Source organism: Adiantum capillus-veneris, chromosome 30 (genome assembly GCF_014529385.1).
Source record: "Adiantum capillus-veneris isolate H3 chromosome 30, ASM1452938v2, whole genome shotgun sequence".
In the NCBI taxonomy this organism is placed as follows: Eukaryota; Viridiplantae; Streptophyta; class Polypodiopsida; order Polypodiales; family Pteridaceae; genus Adiantum; species Adiantum capillus-veneris.
Window position 1 is genome coordinate 89587658 of NC_140960.1, and position 19699 is coordinate 89607356.

The 19699-nt window shown below is 44.1% G+C and overlaps 1 protein-coding gene and 1 pseudogene across 1 annotated transcript in view; both read right to left on the reverse strand.

Annotated features, from left to right (window-relative positions):
- LOC147418379 (ABC transporter C family member 2-like) overlaps positions 1 to 19699 on the reverse strand; it is an 89049-nt gene that overhangs the window by 35311 nt on the left and 34039 nt on the right. The window lies entirely within an intron of this gene.
- Positions 15233 to 16437, reverse strand: LOC147418380 (uncharacterized; annotated as a pseudogene).

Genomic DNA, 19699 nt, shown 5'->3' on the forward strand with positions numbered 1-19699 from the left:
GACCTTAGGGCTTTCCTCTAGCCTTTATGGTTGCTACTATCAATTGCAGTTAGGCACTAATTAGGATTATTAATTCAAGGTCAAAGAAGCCCTACATCTTCTCCTACAAGGTAGGAAAAGGAAGGATACTCCCACTAGTAGACTTGCACTGCTTAATCGGTAGTGACAACATCAAAAGCAAAAGTGTGCTCTGCTGGCTCAGAACAAACCATCGGCCAATTTTTGGGATTAAGATATCATTAGCCCACTTTTGCTCAAATATTGACTACTCTGTTGCAGACCAGCGAGCAGTTCAAAGTCTTGTTCTCCCCACCTGCTGTGAATTAGTCCAAGCCCTGACCAATAGTGCTCTGTGCTGCCCCCGCTGAGCCCTGCATTACTGCCTATCTGAAACTGCAGACTGGTTACGATCATGAGCTTTTAATGTGTAATTCTTTCCTTAATTACTCATTAATAAGTAAATCCAGAAAATTATTATTGTCCCTCAGATCCTTCTCTCATATGTACGCCACGATTTACATTTATGGTGATGACATTGTGTGATTTACACTGCCACTTGCAAAAGGTAAGACCCCTCTTCGATCACATTTTTTGGCATCACCAGAAGAAGAGGGTATCCAAAAGTGTCAAAGACTTCAGATTTCATACTTAGCAAGTCAAGACCAGGGGGTAGTTCATCAAGAAAAACCAGTGGGGATGTTGTCAAGCCCATGGGGCCATGTGAGACCATCCAAACTAAGGCTGCCCCAAGTACAATTTCAACAAAGAAACCCATGGGGACACGTGAGACCATCCAAACTAGGGCTGCTCCAAGTACAATTTCAACAAAGAACTAAACAAGCACTTGGAATCGTCCTCACTGCTGTGGATGACAACTTTGGTGATAATTTGGATAAACCATAGCCTTTGAAGCTTGAAAAAAGATAAGAGGCTTTTTGGAGCCAACGCCAAGAATTTTAAAATTTCTTGAGAATGTGTTTCTTTGGCTTGATGTTGCACGAAGGAAAAGATGTGTCTAGCCTTATCAATGCGTTGAGCTTCATTTGCACTCAATTGGCCTATTTGGAGTGCGTTGTTGAAGAAGATGAAAAAGTTATTGTGCTGCTCAAGTCCCTTCAAAACAACAAGGACTTTGACCAGCTGGTCAAAGTCCTCGAGAAGAACGAGCCCCCCATTAACACCTTGAGAATGCCATCAACAGTTTGCAACAAAAGGAGGAGAAGATTCTCAAGAACAAGAGTTATCAGCCTCTAATACCACTACGTCCAATGCAGAAGAACAGGCCTCCAGAGTCCACCCATGGAGCCTATGATGTCTCTCTCAAGGGGAGGAGGTGCCATGAATATAGCAAACTCCGCCACTATGCTAAAGATTGATTTAGCAAGAACCCTTGCCTCCAAATGCTATCACAAGGACGACGGGAGAGACTCCAAAGGAAAAGCCAAGCTTCATGGGGTAGAAGAAGACTAAATATCTTACGACAGTGATAGTTTGTAGAAATTTTTGTGTTCGTTATCACTTCTTGTTATTGATGCTTGCTCTTCATTGTTGTCAATGTAGCTATGTTGTTTTGTTCTCATTGGCTGCTCCATGTATCTAGTAGCCTTTTGTTTGAGGAGAGGCATGTTGTACTCTCTATGGGTGAAATGTTGTCGCAAGATCTATTATCATGATGTCATCTTTATTGGCCTATCATGTTGGCACTCACAAAAAAACTCTAGATGTGAGGATTAGCGGAGCTAATCCTATAATTAAGACTTAAAACTTCATACTTAAGATCAAACTGAGACTCAAGAGACTGAATGTGTGTTTGATTGATTGAATGAATGCTTAAAAACTGAGTACAATAGACTCCTTATATAGGAGATGAAGAGACACAAATGAAAAAACACGTCTCATGGTGAAGAGACATCACTTTAGACTAAAGACACATCCTTTCAGCGAAGAGCTGCAACCATTGGACGAAGAGTCGCAACAGTAGAGCCAAGGGGTGTGACCAGGAGTGTGGCTTTTGGCGAAGAGGCGTCTCTTGAGCGAAAGGTCGTGACCATCCAAGCGGAGGGGTCCTCCTTGCCATGGCACTTTGTATATCTGCAACTAGCAGTAGATGTGATAGTGTAACATAGTTACAATCATGACATTCACTCCCATTTAAAATGAGAGCCTCAGTTAAAGGAATGACTTCTGATGTTGATAGAATTCTGAAAAAGCATTGAATCTTCGAAAATCTTCAGTCTTTGAGTTATCTGAAACCTTTGTCTTGAACCTTTGTTTCTTGCGAAACCTTTTTGCTTTGAATGCTAAATCCAATATCATTGCATCGTTCAAAGACTTTTTAGAGGAATCTGGCATAATCAGGTTGCTGCAACAAGAGATTCATCTTCAAAATCCTTCACGTGATATAAGATTTCTGGTTTAAGATCTTCCAATAACTGCAAAATATTTGGTGAAGAGGAAATCTTCTCAAGACATTCTTCAGAGAGGGTAACTTCATCTTTACAAACCACTGGAGAGGAATTTCCATTGAGACTACAATCATCTTCCAATAATGAATCCCAAAATTCTTCAGAATCATCTTTAAAAATTGCCACTTCATGACTTGTAATTGGCATATCATCATCCAACAAAGAATCAAAGAAACCATAGTCGTCTTCAGACTCCGAATCTGCAACTATGTCCTTATCTTTGTCTGGTAATAAAGTATCACTTTCAAAAACTTCTTCATCAATAATCATTTCTGCAACTGTATCGGAAATAATATTCGTTTCATAATCCATTGTATCATGCGGTTTGACTTGTACACGTGAGACTTGAATCACTCGTTCCGCATGATAAAGCCCGTGTAAAATCAGTTCACGTCTATCTTTGAACAAATTGATAGTATGTCCTCGAAAGCTAATTGCTGGATCATATTGGAATAACCAATGCTGACCAAAAATCATATCGTAATAAGATAGAGACATGACTTCAAAATCCAATTGATCTGCATAATTTTAAATGAGATGTTTTCTGAGTTGGTAAGCCAAGCTGTTCAACTATCTAAGTGCTAACAAAATTATTCGAGCATCTGCTGTCCACCAAAATATTGATGGAGCGACCATTGAGAGTTCCAAGAAGGCTCAGAAACTTGCTTTGAAAGAGGCTCCAAAGCTGAAGAATGGCACTAAGCATGCTTCATAAGAATAGTCGTATCCTCTGAGACATGAATTGTATTCACCACTGATTTTCCTTTATCTTGAGCAGAAGCTGGTTGTTCAGCATTCGATGATGTTTTTGCATTGGAATTTCTTTTCAAATTAGACAGATTTGGTTTCTTTGGACATTGATACCATCTATGGTCACCATCGCAAATTGTACATAAACCATTCTTCTTTGAAGTCGAAGATGCATTTGAGGAAGAGCCTCGCTAAGAATTAGAACGTCGATCTTGAGAAAAATCACATCCCTTACCACGATCAAGTGGACGAACATTTGAAGAAGATCTGCTTTGAGATTGTCTATCTTGAGAATAGAACCTCGAAGTTGAATAAGGCTGTGTTGCTTGCTGTCTGAACTGAGACTGATGTTGTTGACTTTGGCTAAAGCTTTCTCTGCGATCGCCCTATGAAAAGCGAGCATTGTTTGAAGATCTATCACCAAGGAAAAATTCCGTGTAGGGCGACGATTATTGCCAAGACGCTCCACATAGACAATTGCAACATCCAAGGTGGTAGGGTTGTATTTGTGCACACCGTCCTTCAGGTCAGGTTCGAGTCCATCGATAAAGCTGTGAAGTTTATCAGAGGGGCAAAGGGTCTCTATCTTCAAAGTTAGTCTCTGAAACTCTGGGGTGTACGCGACTGAGGAACTAGTCTCACTCAGGAAGCGAAGAGAGGACCGGGCATGAAAATCCGCATTGGCAAGTTCGAACGCCTTGCGAATAGCACGCCGGAATTTATCCCAAGAAGGTGCATATTTACCATCAACAACCCGTCGTTGCCACCAAAGAAATGTTGTGTCCTTGAGCAGAAACCTAGCAAGTGCAACTTTTTTACTCTCGACCAAGGTGTTTGAAAAGTAAACCTCCATTTTGAACAACCAGTGGTCCAGCACACCCTTGTCGCAGTGACCATTATACGGTTCCAACAGTTTAACATCAAGCTTCTTCTTTTGTGCAGCATTAAAAATTTTATAAAGTAATTGAAGTTCAGGATTTTCTACCTTCGTTTGGTTCGTCCACTGAAGCTTCGGAAGAAGGTGGTGGAGAAGCAACAATAGTCGTCCTAGAGTAGTAGGATGACTGCGAGAAGTGTTTTGCGTCTGCGTGTGATCCAAACGTGTGTGAACTGATGCGAGACTTGTGGAAAGTGTGGCCATCTGCTCCTCGATAAGAGTAAGGGCATCGTCCGATTGACCACCTCGTCCTGAGAATTCGGCATGGTTACGCCTCAAAGTGAACTCTCGAACAGGTGCAGGAGCAGGTTCTAGGACGGGTACTCCGCAAGCCGAAACTATGTCTAGAATGGGTTCCAACTCTAGTGAATGTGGAATCACGATCACTTCGTGTTTCGGTAGAACCTCTTCGGGAGTCTCGCCTATGTACGAGAGGTAGGAGCCTGTTTGTGGCGTCCGTCGACCATGCAGCGTGCGGGGGAGTGCGTGTGCGAGTGCCAGCGCGAAAGAAACTCTGGCTGGGCTTTATATTTTCTAATGTGAATCTCTTTGGATGCCTTTTTTTTACTTGTTACTTGAAGGTGTCGTTTCACATGGTTTTAAAAAAATTGGGACAGACCAGCCAAGTGTGACCAGCCACTCAGCATAAAAACTTTGGGATGTTTAATTAAATTATGCATTGTTTTTGCTTAGTGTAAAAACAAAACTCCACTGAAGAGAACAATTAACAAAGTGTTATTAGCAGCCAGCGCAACATTTTCCAAGGGGCAGCCAGCGTGCAATTCAGCCAACATAAAGAGTTTGCTGAACTTTGCCACTTGGGAGACTGCGCATGAAGGGTCAAAAGGATGCGACCCTTGGGGCTAAAGGGTGCCAGCGATTGAGTGCAGCCAAGAGCAAGGGATGGTGTCTATTCACATGAAGGGGAACAAACCGGCTACGAAAAGGTGCATTGTTTGGGGAGGGGTGCGATCCTTGGAGAGTTGGTGGCTGCCTGCCGGGTCCATGCCCTTTTGCATGATTGGGTGGGAGTGTGGGTTCGAAAAGGTATCACCAGAGGGAAGGGACACACGAAGAGTCACCAACGGACATTCACCGCGTACGCCATACAGACATATCTATGTTCTGTCTTTTATATATAGAACTGGAACAAAAAAAATCAAGTTACCTCATATAGTCGTATGTACCATCTTTCTTCTGCTTCCATGCAACTCTGAGAAGGGAATAGAGTGTAGCGGCGAGGGTGTGAGGCTCACAACCTTCGAGTCCCAGGAAAAAAATTTGCTATGATACCACTATGAGGATTAGTGGTGCTAATCCTATAATTAAGATTCATACTTAAGATCAAACTGAGACTCAAGAGACTGAATGTGTGTTTGATTGATTGAATGAATGCTTAAAAACTGAGTACAATTGGCTCCGTATATAGGAGACAAAGAGACACGAATGAATTGACACGTCTCATGGTGAAGAGACATGACTTTAGAAGTAAAGACACGTCCTTTCGAAGAAGAGCTGCAACCATTAGACAAAGAGTCGCAACCGTAGAAGGGGTGTGACTAGTCGTTGAAGGAGTGTGGCTTTTGGCGAAGAGACGTGTTTCTTGAGCGAAAGGTCGTGAGCATCCAAGCGTAGGGGTCCTCCTTGGCATGGCACTTTGCGTATCTGCAACTAGGAGTAGATGTAATAGTGTAACATAGTCACAATCGTGACACTAGAGAAGGTTTGTTGGAATAAGAACTCTTTGCTTCCCATGTGTACCCTTTTTAGCTTCTCGATGTGTATAGCCCATGAGGTGTTCACCCTTTGCCACTTGTGAGTCTTAATTCTCTCACCTACCTAATGCAACTTGTATTGGTCGTGGATTTCAGACCATGATTTTCTCTCTATTAGTAGGTAAAGCATCCCTCAATGAAGGGGACCCTGGCTATGTCACAATTATACTTGTTACACTTTTCTTGATTCATTACAGATGCAGATGCGAAGTGTGACCAACCCGGGAGGACTCTTGCTCTTGAACGGTCACAACCGTTCGCCCAAAAGTCATACCTCTTCACCAACAGCCACACTCCTTCGACGACCAGTCGTGTCCCTTTGACCAATGGTTGCGGCTCTTCATCAAATGGATGTGTCCATTCGCCTAAAGACATGTCTATTCGCCTAAAGGATGTGTCTCTTCGTGAAGGGTCATACCTTTTCATATATACCTATTCGTCTCCTATATAAGGAGCCCTTGTATCACACTTTCAATCAATCAAACACACAGTCCTTTGAGTCTTGTTTCTGAGTTCAGTTCAAGTTTCTTAAGTCTTAATCATGAGTTTAAGTACTTAATTAAGGATTAGCACCTAGAATCCTTACAATGGTATCAGGAGCAAATTTTTTTCCCGGGACCCGAAGGTTGTGAGCCTCTCACCCTCGTCGCTACCCTCTCCCCCCCTTTCCGGAGTTGCATGGCAGCAGAAGAAAGATGGAAAATACACAGCCCAACATGAGGTAACCTAAAACCTTCTCTTCTAAATAAATAAAGTAAAGCAGAAGACGGAGATGGGTGTTGCGGCCTACCGGTTGCAACCCTGGAGTATGCCTCCCCATTAGATGGTGCCTCTTCGCGTGGATGAGTTGCGTCTTTTACCATGAAGAGTTGCACCCCCGCTTGCGTATCCGGCCCTGGTATGTGCACCTGGCCTGTCCCGTCACCCGGCATCTCTCGTGCTGCAGCCCACGATGACTCCGTTCGGCAATTTTTTTCTACGCAAGGCAACACAGCAGTGTTACGAATTTATTAAATCAGCCAGCGCTCGAGTTTTTGTAAGTGGCCACCCATTAAATTTTTTAAGGGTTTGGCCGGCCGTCCAATAATTGCAAGTGAGCACCCTCTTGGTACAACAAATTAAAAACTCCGTGCCAGCCAGCAAAATGAGGAACCAGCGTGAGGATTTGCTGCTGAAAGCTCTTTTGCCAACTTCCAACGTTGCAAATTCTGGCCATCACCTGGTGGGCGCGCGTGATTTTTCACCATCATGGCCGACGATGCCTTCGATGTTCCAATCCACTTTCTCTCATACATAGACGAGGTTCCCGAAGACATCTTGTCGAAAAATCCTCCTCCTGCTCACGAGGTGATCGTCATTCCAGATACCCCAAAACCAGAATCTGCACACAAAATAGAAGTGATTATGATTCCGGATTCCCCGTCTCCGAAACCCGCACCTGTTCCAGAAGAGATACCAGTTCCAGAACCCGTTCCGACGCCCGCACCTGCTCCTGTTCCTGCACTAGCAGTTTTGCCGCAGAATTATTTGGTGTATGTTACCCATCGTCACGCCTCTCGATTACAGGTCTGGGTGGTGTGGCACATATTTATTACGTGCGAACCTCTTCATTTGCCACATTTCGAGCACATTCTGGGACGGTACCCTCACTTGGCCCATTCTCTGACGGAGTGTTGAGTGGATACAGTGAACGATATCATCTCACAGCGGCCTCTAGTTCGGGTTCACAACGAGTTGCAGCTTCCGGATTATACACCTTTGACCCCAAACGACACACCTCCTATCAACAAGGTCAGAGACAGGCAGTGCTCCTGTTCCACCCGACGATCCGATAGCCATCCTTAAAGAGCAGATGTTCGTCCTCCAAGCTGCCCTTTCCACCGGTCTTGTATCAATGGCATCCCGTTTGGATGTCTTACACGCATTTTCTTCTTCAAGGACGCAACCAGCTATACATTCGGTTTCCTCTGTAGCAGAGTCAGTTCTTGCACAAGTCGAGTCTCCAAAACTAGAGGTAGACAATCCAGAATTAAAGTACCTTTTTAAAATACTAAACACAGCACAGAAAAAAAAAATTTGATGCAAAGTTGCCAGAGCCATTCAACAGTCGCCGCGATAAGCGCGTGTTGGACCATTGGCTTTTCAAAATGGATATTTATTTCGCAAACACCGATCTCATTGAAAGTAAGAAGGTTTCTTTGGCAAGTTCCCTACTAAAGGATACTGCATTCCTTTGGTCTTTTGGTGGCGTCGACGAGTTAAAGATGGAAAAGTCACCGCTACTTGGGACAAATTCCGACGCGTCCTTTGCAAGGCTTTTGAGCCTGCAAATACAGATTTTCACGCCCGGTCTTCTCTCCGCCGCCTGAGCCAAACTGGTTCCTTGGCCGCGTACATCTCGGAGTTTCAGAAACTAACTCTTGAGATAGAGACTCTCAGTCCTTCCGATAAACTCCACAGTTTTGTTGACGGACTTGAGCCTTCCCTGCGAGATGATGTCCATAAATTTAACCTTGCCGCACTGCATGCTGCAATCGCTTATGTTGAGCGTCTCGGCGATAATTGGCGCCCATTCAGAAGTTTCCTTCCTGGCGGTCGAGCTTCCAATTTTGCAGGCTCCTCACAGCGTAATCATCAAGGACAAGGTGGTCAAAATCAACGTTCTCTCTCAGGACCTCAATCTTCGAGACAATACTCTGCTGGACAAAATGCTTTTCGACCCCAATCTTCGGAACAAGCAGCCACTTCCAGAGCCTCATCTTCTACAAATAATCAGAATCGACAACACAATCATCCCAATCATAGAAGGAATGGTCGTCGTGATTTTCGACAAGATACGTCTTCTAGGTAGAGCAAGCCTCTGAGGCTCCTTCAACCTCCCACTCTAACCGTCCAGGATTATGCACAATTTGCAATGGATAGCACAGGTGGTATGAGTGCCACAAGAAGCCAAACCCTTCAAATCCTCCAAAATTGATCTAAATTGATACCTTGATCTAAATTGATACCTTGATGCGAATTTGGTGATACCTTGATCTACTCCAAAATTGATCTAAAGTCAAGGTATCACCAAATTCGCATTCGCATTGCTTTTCGCACAAAGTATGGTCACTATGAATTTTTGGTATTGCCATTCGGGTTAACCAATGCCCCGGCCTCTTTCATGACGCTGATGAACAAAATCTTCGGGCCTTACTTGGACAAGTCTGCGATCGTATATTTGGATTACACATGCCTTGACGACAACTCCAGTCTTGGCTATTGCAAGTCCCACTCAACCTTTTCAGGTAATGACTGATGCGTCAGATCGTGCTTCTGGAGGTGTTCTTATGCAGAAAGAGCGTGTCATTGCTTTTAACAGCTGCAAATTTTCAGCCATTCAAATGAGATACCTAGTTTATGACAAGGAATTCTTAGCCATTGTTCATGCTTACCGCACTTGGAAACACCATCTTCTTGGCGCAGATTCCATGGCGCAGACAAATCATGAGTCATTAACATACATTTTCACTCAACCAGTGATGAATTCTCGTCAAGGACGATGAGTTGAGTTCTTAGCAAATTTTCATATGATTATTCAATACGTGCCAGGCCTTGCAAATGCAGTTGCAGATGCCTGAAGCCGCATGCCTCGCGCTATCAACTTTGCCATTCCTAGTGTGCAAATGGAAATACCTGCTTGCTTCAAGCATGAGTATTTGACAGATAGAGATTTTGGAGATGCACTTCAAGCTCTTAAATTCTCTACTCGGACTCCTGCAGAGATGAATATGTTTGCAACTTACACCATTGTTGATGACTTGCTGTATTACATTGATCACATTTGTGTTCCAGACAATGCGCCATTGAGGAAGATTTTGATCCAAGAACATCATGAAGTCCCTTTTGTTGCTCATCCAGGCATCAACAAGACATACAGATTGTTATCCGCAACATATTTTTGGCCACAAATGCAGCAAGATGTTATCAAGTTTGTCAAAGCTTGTCATTCCTGTCAAACAATAAAGTCTTTTCAACAACTTCCTCAAGGGTTACTTCATCCTTTGCCAGTACCTCAAGAAAGATGGGAAAGTGTCAGCATTGATTTATCACTACTTTGCCTCGTTCCGAAAAAGGCAACGCACAGATTCTCGCAGTGGTTGATCGGTTTTCAAAGATGGCACACTTTATTCCTTGCAAGAAGGCTGCTTCGGCCCCAGACATTGCTTGTGCAACACATTTTCAGATTACATGGATTACCAAAGTCTATTGTTTCAGACAGAGATCCGAAATTCACAGGACATTTTTGGACCTCTCTATTCAAATCTCTTGGTACAAATTTGCTATTCAGCTCAGCATACCATCCTCGAACCGCTAAAGACATGTCTATTCGCCTCAAGGATGTGTCTCTTCGTGAAGGGTCATACCTTTTCATATGTACTTGTTCGTCTCCTGTATAAGGAGCCCTTGTATCACACTTTCAATCAATCAAACACAGAGTCTTCTGAGTCTTGTTTCTAAGTTCAGTTCAAGTTTCTAAAGTCTTAATCATGAGTTTAAGTACTTAATTAAGGATTAGCACCTAGAATCCTTACACGCTATCCCAAGTTTTCTACAAAAGGCTCCATCTCTACACACATTATGTGTGAGCATCGTATCAAGCTATTCAATAATCAAATCATCATTATCATCGTTATATTGGCCGACTTCCCTTAGTGTCTTGAGTAGTTAAGTGTAACTAAGTTATGTCACTAGGATTATGAATGCAGCCCTGATCTACCCTCCTTAAATCCCTAACACCAATCCCACTTTCCAGATCACGACACTAAATCCCTCAACAGTAGCGATTGTAGCAGGCTTGGACACTCCAAGCGAGAAATCAATAGCAACAAACGAACAAAAACTTCAAAATCATTGAGCTTTACTAGAGAGAGAGAGAGAGAAAGAGAGAGAGAGAGAGAGAGAGAGAGAGTCAACACGGCACGGCGAAGTTCCGCGCCCAGAAGCATTGGCCCCAAAGACTGGCACCCCTTCCGATATTTCTTTTGTATTGCTCACAAAATATTGTCAGCTCGTTAGTACCCTAAAATCTCAAAGAGAAATTAGTGACTTCATTCAATCTAGGCACTCTATGACAAAGAAGTGGAGTGACTCCCCTCTTGTGCAGTCCACACCGCAACAGATTCAACCTGCCGATTCATCGGTAACTTTTGGCATAGACATTGCTAATAGCCCAAAAGCTTTAAGGTGCAGCTCCCTCTGAAGAGGATTTGCGATGTTCTCCTTCTCCATCCACTTTGCATCGAGGGCCAAAAGTACCCTAGACCAAATTATCCGGTGGACCTAGCTTACCTTTCTGTTCTTTTCTCATGCCCTGTGACCTGTTGGTAGCGTTGCGGATGCCCTTGTCCTTGGCACCTCAATCTGGATCCGCTATGGAATTCTCTGATCTACCAGCTGATTCTCTTTCCTTGTGCCCTGGGACCGGTGGATAGCCTCGCTAGCCTCCCCTATCCACTCGCACCTCAGTCTCAATAGTCAAAACCTTGAGTCGCACTATCTGCTTATCCCTTTCACTTTCCTTTCCTAGTGAACCAGGACCTATTCTAGAATGAGAATCTCCTCTGTCTCTTCGACTTTGGGCTGCTCCTCTGGCGCCCTGTCCACTGGCACTTCACGTTTGAAAGGTCTTAATAGACTCACATGTAATGGCATTGTGAATCTTCCAAATATATGGTAACTTCAGTCTAAAGGATATATCATTGATCTTCTCTTGAATCTGAAAAGGGCCGTAGTATCACATACTCAACTTTGGAAAAAGTAGCTCCTTACCATTTCGTTTCCGTAGGCATGCCTTCTCAAACCGTAAAAGCACCCAATCATCTTCCTCAACTGCAAGTCACATCAATGCTTGCCTGCTTCCTTCTTATGCCATGCGTAAGATTCTCCACAGCCTCGCACACCTTAGCAAAAACAGTATCCAAATCCTGTCAATATTGATCTGCTTCAAAAATCTTATCTTTCGTTCTTAGAATAGATGAAACCTTCTTAACACCCTCTATAATCTCAAATGATGCCTTCCTCGTAAACGTATGAACCGTGTTGTTGTAGGCAAAATCCACCAAGGGCAAACACCTCTCCCACTAGGCCTTCTGATCAGAGATGTATGACTTTAATAAGTCCAAAACCACTGGGTTCGCTATCTCTGATTGCACACCTGTTCGTCGGTGAAAAGAGAACGAGAATTGTAACCATGTATCAATATTCTCCCAGATTGCCCTCCAAAACAAACTCGTAGAACCGGGATCTCTATCTGAAACTATAGACTCAGGCATACCATGTAGTCAAAATATATGCAAGACAAACAGTTTAGCCAAAAGATTGAGCTTAATTGTCTTCTTGATCAAAACAAATGAGCCTTTTTGCTAAACCTGTCGATGATTGTCTGAATGCCATCATGCTCACTCCGAGTCTTAAAAAGATATAAAATGAAATCATTGCTATACTTTCCCATGGTCGGCTAGGTATAGGTAAAGGTTGCAGAAGAATTGGTGCCTTATGCTTGTAAAACTTGACCTTCTGGCATACCAAACAACTGGGAAAAAACTCATCCACATCCTTTTTGAGCCTCAACCAATAGAAAAACCGTTCCACACCTTTCAAGGTGGTTTCTATGTCGTGAAGGCCCAAAAAAGGTGGACAGTGGCACTCTGTCAAAACCTTATTCCGCAACGCTTGTGTAACATACAAGTTTTCCCGCATTAAATAGCCTTCCTTGAGAGAATAGCCCGCAATCACTCCCCCACTCTGTAATCAGTCAAAGATGTCTGCAAAATCTGGATCTCTGGCATACTAATCTACCATATTCTTGAAGCTGTGGTGATGAACCGCAGAAATAGCCAAAACCACGGGCTTACAAGACAGTGCATCAACTTCTTTTTGAATATCTTGAAGGATGCAATCTCAGGTGGTCCCCATGTGAAAGGAACCCCTTTTTGCGTCAAACCATGTAGAGGAGAAGCAATCTCCGCAAACTTTCGAATGAGCCGTCAGTAGTAAGAGCACAAACCCAAAAAGCTTTGAACCTCATGAACATTCTTCAAATCTGGCCAATCTCGAACGGTCTCAACCTTGGTCGGATCCATTTTGACACCCTCCACAGAGACGATGTGTCCCAAGAAGTGGATCTCTCATGAGAAAAACTCGCTCATCTTCCCATTAACCACCAACCGATGTTGTAGTGCCTGAAAAACCTGTAATAGATGGTGTCAATGCTCTTCCTTATTCTTGGAGAATATGATAATATTATCGAAAAAGGTGCCCGCAAATGACGTATGCTCTCGAAAAATCTTATCCATCATCTTGTTGAACCTGCACGAGTATTTGTGAGACCAAAATGCATCACCAAATACTCGTACAATCCAAAGGACGTCCTGAACACGGTCTTGTATACATCTCCAAAAGCGATCCTGATCTGATGATAGCAACTTTTAAGGTTTATTCTACTAAAACAAGTAGAACCTTGTAGTCTGTTTAGTATATCATCAATCCTAGGTATTGGAAACCTGTTCTTGATGGTGATTTTATTGAAAGCCCTGTAGTCAATGCACATTCTCCAAGATCCGTCTTTCTTTAAAACCAACAACACTGGAGAACAGTAAGGTGATGTATTGGGTCAAATGAGACCTTTCTCCAAAAATTCTTTCACTTGGTTTATAATTTCCTCATTTTGAGCTCTCCTAACTCTGTAAGGTGGCCAGTTCAATGGGGTACTATCGGGAATCAAATCAATGGTGTGATCTTCAGAACGATGAGGAGGTAACTCTCCTGGTAAGCCTTTTGAGAAACAATACTGTCGAATTCTCTTTTGGCAATCCTCTACAAAACTGCTCAGTCTGGTCCCTCAAAGTAATCTTCCAAAACAAGGATACTGACAAGTCAATATCCCAAAACCTCTGGCAATAGTCATCCAATATTTCTTTCTTAGTCTCCTCAGGTGATGCCAAGCTGTGATAACATCTTCTTCATATTCGTATGATTTATCCAAGTTGACGTGAAAATTTTCTTGAATGTTACCCACATCATAGGTGCTTCTCTGTGTAACAACAAGATAGACCACCATGTCTCTTCATTTCCTTTCAAGTAAGATGCCGTGCTTCGCACCTTGGGGTGTTCCCAGAACCAATCTCCCAAGAAGGCGACGTCAAACTGCTATATAAACTCAAGGGCTCGATGGGTGTCCTGGTAGCCTAAAAACGTCTCAAATATGACGGCTTGACCCCCCTTCCTTGAACTCCTTGGTCTTCTTGATCATCTGATCACTATAAGAAGAGGACGAGCTCTCCTCCTCTGCACTGCTAGATGGCCTCCCATGCTTTCTAGACTTTTTCACAGATCTGCAATCTTTGCTTTTACTCCGCTCCTTTCGTCTTTTCTCATCCTCACTCGAACTAGAGAACGACAAATTGTCGGAACTCTCTAAAGACGAAGAAAAATCTGTGTCATCCTCTAAACGAGCATGCTTCTTGGATCTGCTTGCCACCTCGAAAGTCAACTTCCAGTCCAAATAACCGGAAAAATCTACCGATTTCCTCTTCTTCCGAGAGTGCTTCAAGCCTTTCATTATCTGGTTCATCTTCTTGTCAAGAGCTCTGTTGAGCTCTTTCTGCGAGAACAGTTTCCGCTTTTCTGCAGTCGTCTATCCTTTCACCTTTCTTCCCGACCTGAGAGGAGAATCAATGGCCTCTCGCCATCTCGCATGAATCTCTTCCATGGGGTAAGTCTTCAGATACTTCACATATTTTGGGTTTTGGGAGTACTTCATTAATCTTTTTTCACACATATCAACCTACAATTGACGTTTGTACTCCGCTCTGGCAATCTCCCCCGCTGTAAATTTGCCCAATTCTTCATCTTTTTCTTCAATTCTCGTGCCCGATTTCAACTTTTCTTCGCCTTCCCGCTGGGAGGTGCTATCTCTGTCAGATTTTGCACAAGAACCCATGTGTGGTCTTGGGTTCTTTATGGCTTATGCCCCTTGAAATAGAGCCATGAAGATGGGAGCACGCCCGATGCGCGATGGACTAAGGGTGGGAGTGGCTAATAAGTCAAGCAGGGACACGAAGATTCTTCGACAAACAAAATCTTGCCCGCTTTGTCACGTTCTCCTCGAGAACCTGTGTGTGCTGCAGAAGGGATCGGATCCTCCTAGAACAAGATTTTTGAGCTCTGATACCACTATAACGGGTTTGGACACTCCAAGCGAGAAACCAATAGCAACACACAAACAGAAAATTTAAAATCATTGAAATTTACGAGCGAGAGAGAGAGAGAGAGAGAGAGAGAGAGAGAGAGAGAGAGAGAGAGAGAGAGAGAGAGAGAGAGAGAGAAAGAAAGAAAGATATATTAACCTCCTGTCGAGGCCAAAGCTGACCTATAGGACAGATCAAAATACATCTTTGGTTACATTGTCTTCCATCATAGCAAAATGAAAATAAAATAAAACTACCTCAGTAGCTCAGAGCTCCATGGTCATGAGCTTACCATTACAACATGTATTACCCATGCTTTCTACATATAAAGAAAAGAAAGACGTGCAATCAGGTTTCTTTAGTCTCCTGTTCTTGAGGTGATTTGTTGACAAAGTCTCTAATGATGGCTCTTCCTCCTCTATAGACTGCCCACTTCCCCTTTTTCCTTGCTTCTCTTACTTTTTCTAGTTCTGCTGATCTGTTCTTTAGTTGGGTAGGTGTCAGCTCATCTGATATCCAAACGGATGCACCTTTTAATGACCTTGTCTGCTTCATGACTGCTATCTTTTCTTTCATATCATAGTAGAAAACCTTTGCCTATTTCCCTTTGACTTCCACATGCATTGGCTCTCCCAAATCGATGAAGGGGACCACCCGAGACAATCGTTTAGTCAGTGTATCTGTCTCTACAGTGTATTCAGATTCATCTTGTTCATCTTCATGCCTTTGCGTGTCCCACCCATCGGGAAGACCTCCAATTCAAATATGTCTTTCTATGCTCTGTACTCTCTCTTTTTCTTTAATAACAGACAAAACTTCATCAGAAAAGCTTTGTGGAGTTACCTTAGCTGTAGATTGGTCTTCTTCAACCTTTGGTGGGAATTCTTCCATTGCTGTTTGCTTTGTTGTCAATTCTTGTACTTTTGTTTGAAGGTCTGCTATGTGTTCCTCTTTCTTCTGTAGCTCTTGTTTGACAAGACTGAGTTCATTCTGAAGTTTCTTCATTTCTTATAGCAGGTAAGATTCCCATCCTGTTGGTTTTATGATTGGTGGAGGGATGCTATCTGGTTGTGTCAGGATGTCAGCAAAACTCTTCTTCTGCTTCCCTGTCATGGTGCCGGTGTGTATGTAGAAAAAGGGGGGGGGTGTTAGAGAGCTACCCGCCAAAGGGGGGATCCCCCCCTCAACCCCCTTGGGGGGGGGCTACTCCCTTACCTCAAGGCGCTAAACGGTTTGCGGCTGCCCTATGTCGCGCAAGGGAGAGAGAGAAGATCAGAAGATCAGGGCTGCCCCTGCTGTCCCCCCCCCCCCCCCCCCTTTGTTGAGACCAGCGGCCGCGACCTGCTGCTGTGCCGCGAGAGAGAGAGAGAGAGAGAGAGAGAGAGAGAGAGAGAGAGAGAGAGAGAGAGAGAGAGAGAGAGAGAGACGAGGGCTTGCACTGCTTCAATGCTTGTCCTCTTGCCAAGAACATATGGGCCTTCGTTTCCTTTGTTTGGCTTCACGTTCCTAGTGAATCTTTTTCCCCTTGTGACTGCGAGAGAGAGAGAGAGAGAGAGAGAGAGAGAGAGAGAGAGAGAGAGAGAGAGATGAAATGAAATGATATATTAACGTAACGTCTTCAAAAGGCCAAAATGACCTATGAGACCAAGCCGTTACAACATAGTGAATCTGATACCATGTCCGCAATCAAAAAGAAATGAAACAAAATACAATGTGTAGTACAATGAAAGAAGGGGGGAAGATATGGTGGAGATCCATCCTCATTTGCACTCTGGACGTCGAGAGAGTATGGCTCGAATCCTCTGTTGTAGTCTCCGTCGATGTTGTGTAGCTCCTCTCCTCAATTGCGGGCGTCTAGATCTCCCTAGCTCCAATGCTCGGTCTATGAGAATGCCAATAGCGATAGTATGAGTGCGGGCAGAGCTCTGCAATGGTGTCTGCTCCTCTGGGGGTCCAATATCTAGTGTAAAGAAATCTCTAATCTGTCTCTGGGACCGTCTCTCTCTAGCTCTCCTCAGTAAAGTGTCTTTGTGCCTATGTAACTCAAGTAGATACAGTCCAAGACATCTCTGATCCTCATAGCTCATGACCCTAGATAGAGGCCCAAAACCCTCTTTGAATAGACAATGAAAACAGCCTCGTATCTCATAGTACACTGTGCAATGACATATGTAATGTAATGTAAGTCTCTGGCTCTAGATGACATAAGCGGCATATCCTGCTATCTGCTGGTATCCCTCTGAATCTGCCAGTCTCAATCTCGAGCTGATGTGAGGATGTGCGTATCTGGCCAATGGCACAACGCAAGCCATGAGAAAGATGTGTGTCCATATAGCTAGGTCGAATTACGAACCCATCCCCTCTGAGGTGGAGAAGATGCTCTCTATAGAAAGCCATCTTCGTTCCCAACTCCTGTACGGGCTCTATCCATGTCCTCCTGGTGTCCAGCTGGATCAGATCCTGACGAATGACTAGTAATCTCCACCCGTGTCAGAGACATCAAGGGTGCCTGTAGAGAGTACTGAAAAGGAGGCAGCCTATCCATGGTGAAGCCATGTGTCTGAAACCATGATGTCATCTGTGCATACCAGCATGATGTATCCCCCTATAGAACTAGCTGTTTGGAGGACTCTAGGGCCAGCCTGGCATATCTGTCTCTGGTAGTATCCCATAGGCTCTGCACAAAGGAAACTGATCTGGTAAGCGCCTCAATCTCCATAGGGGGGGCAGCCAACTCCGCTCGAATGATATCATGTGGTATGGACGCCTTGGCTCTAATCAACAGAGAGATCATAGATACCAAGGGCCTCTCCATACGTCTCCAACCAGCCTGGCCTACAGAAGGTCCCCAAACCTGCACCCCATATAGCATAGTAGATGCAACCAAAGTATCAAAGAGCCATAGCTTTGTCCTAGGTTCCTGAAACTGAACCTGCGAACACATCCTCTCTAGTCCTCCCAAAGCCGCATAAGCTCTAGGCAGTCTAGTCTTTGCTGCTCTTCTCAAAGAAAATCTCGGCCCAGTGAAGACTGCCCCCAGGTAAGTGTACGCATCTGTATACTCCACAATCTCCTAACCATATGTGAAAGTAGGTAGTGATTTCCTAATCCACTGTGATGTGGTGTTAAAACACCATAACCTTGGTTTTACCAAGGTTTACACACAATCCACTATCCTCTGAAAAACTGTGTAGTGCATCAAAATGGCGTTGCATATCCTCTGGTGAGACAGATATCAACACAATATCATCAGCATATAACAACAATGGGATCCACGTCCCTGCCAACTGGGCACCTCTGTCACCGTCTCTGTCAATGTAATCAGACACCTCATCAACATACATACCAAATAGAGTAGGAGACAGAGAGAGAGAGTCGACACGGCACAGCGACGTTCCGCGCCCAAAAGCACTACTAGCTCTAAAGACCGGCGCCCCTTCAATATTTCTTTATTATTGCTCACAGCAAAGTACAACTCCCGAGGGTCCTCTGCTCTCAGACTCTGCGTCCAGATGCTCTGCAGAGTGAGAGACACAAGGGCTCTTTGAAACTTACAAGGGTTGCCAAAGAGCAGAGCCCCAGAAAGCATCAGTTCAAAAAATATTGTAACCCAAAAGCAATTGAACTCAAAAGTTCACATAAAAACTATCACATCAGCAACGAGCGCTAAATGAGGAAATCCGTACACCTGCCATGTGGCTTCAGCAACGCAAATTGCAGGAGTACGTACAGTCTTACCACGTGTCATTGTAGCGCGGATAATGTGTCGTGCTCTCTACAGTGGGTGGTCCTCAGTGCAATGTGCGTGACAATCTCACTCAAACAGACTGAAAAGGAAGGAAACAATAGACATCAACAAAGCTCACAAAGACACAACAGCAGACCAGAACATATACTCGACTATCTCAAAGAACTGATACAGACTTTGGCGTGGCAGCACACTCAGCTCCTGCCCAGGACTCACAGGTACAATGGGGGTGTCGAGGCTCAGATGTGCCGGGATGGTGAAGACGTGCTCTGTGTATAGACTCCCTCTAGACGACTACGTAAAAAGATGATAAACATGACCCAACAGCTACTACTCATATGTGCCACCATAAAGAGCCACCAACGGCTCATAAATGTCAGCCATCTACGTCTCTCTCCAAATTGAGGGTGGTGACCTGGCCACGATGTCCACTAGACCACCGTCCGTATCCCTGCCACGTGTCACTGCTCAGCTCAGAGAGTCTAGTCCAGTGTGAACCAGATCAGACCAACTGTACTGACTGTGTGTCCTATGAAAGTGACACTGTAGCCTGCTACAGGTTGCCCGCCACAAGACCGCTCACCGTCTCGGTGAGAAGAATATTGAAAAACTGTGAAAGAAAACCACTAGGTACTGCATCCGTACATCTTTCATGAAGCAGGTGCTAGGCCCAACCATGACCTTACATGCCTCAAAAAGTGGATTAAAAAACACTGACTACTTGCAAACGCCTTAAGCCTTTGAATAGGCACGACCCCAATATGATTGCATAGTCCAAGAATCCAAATTGGCTA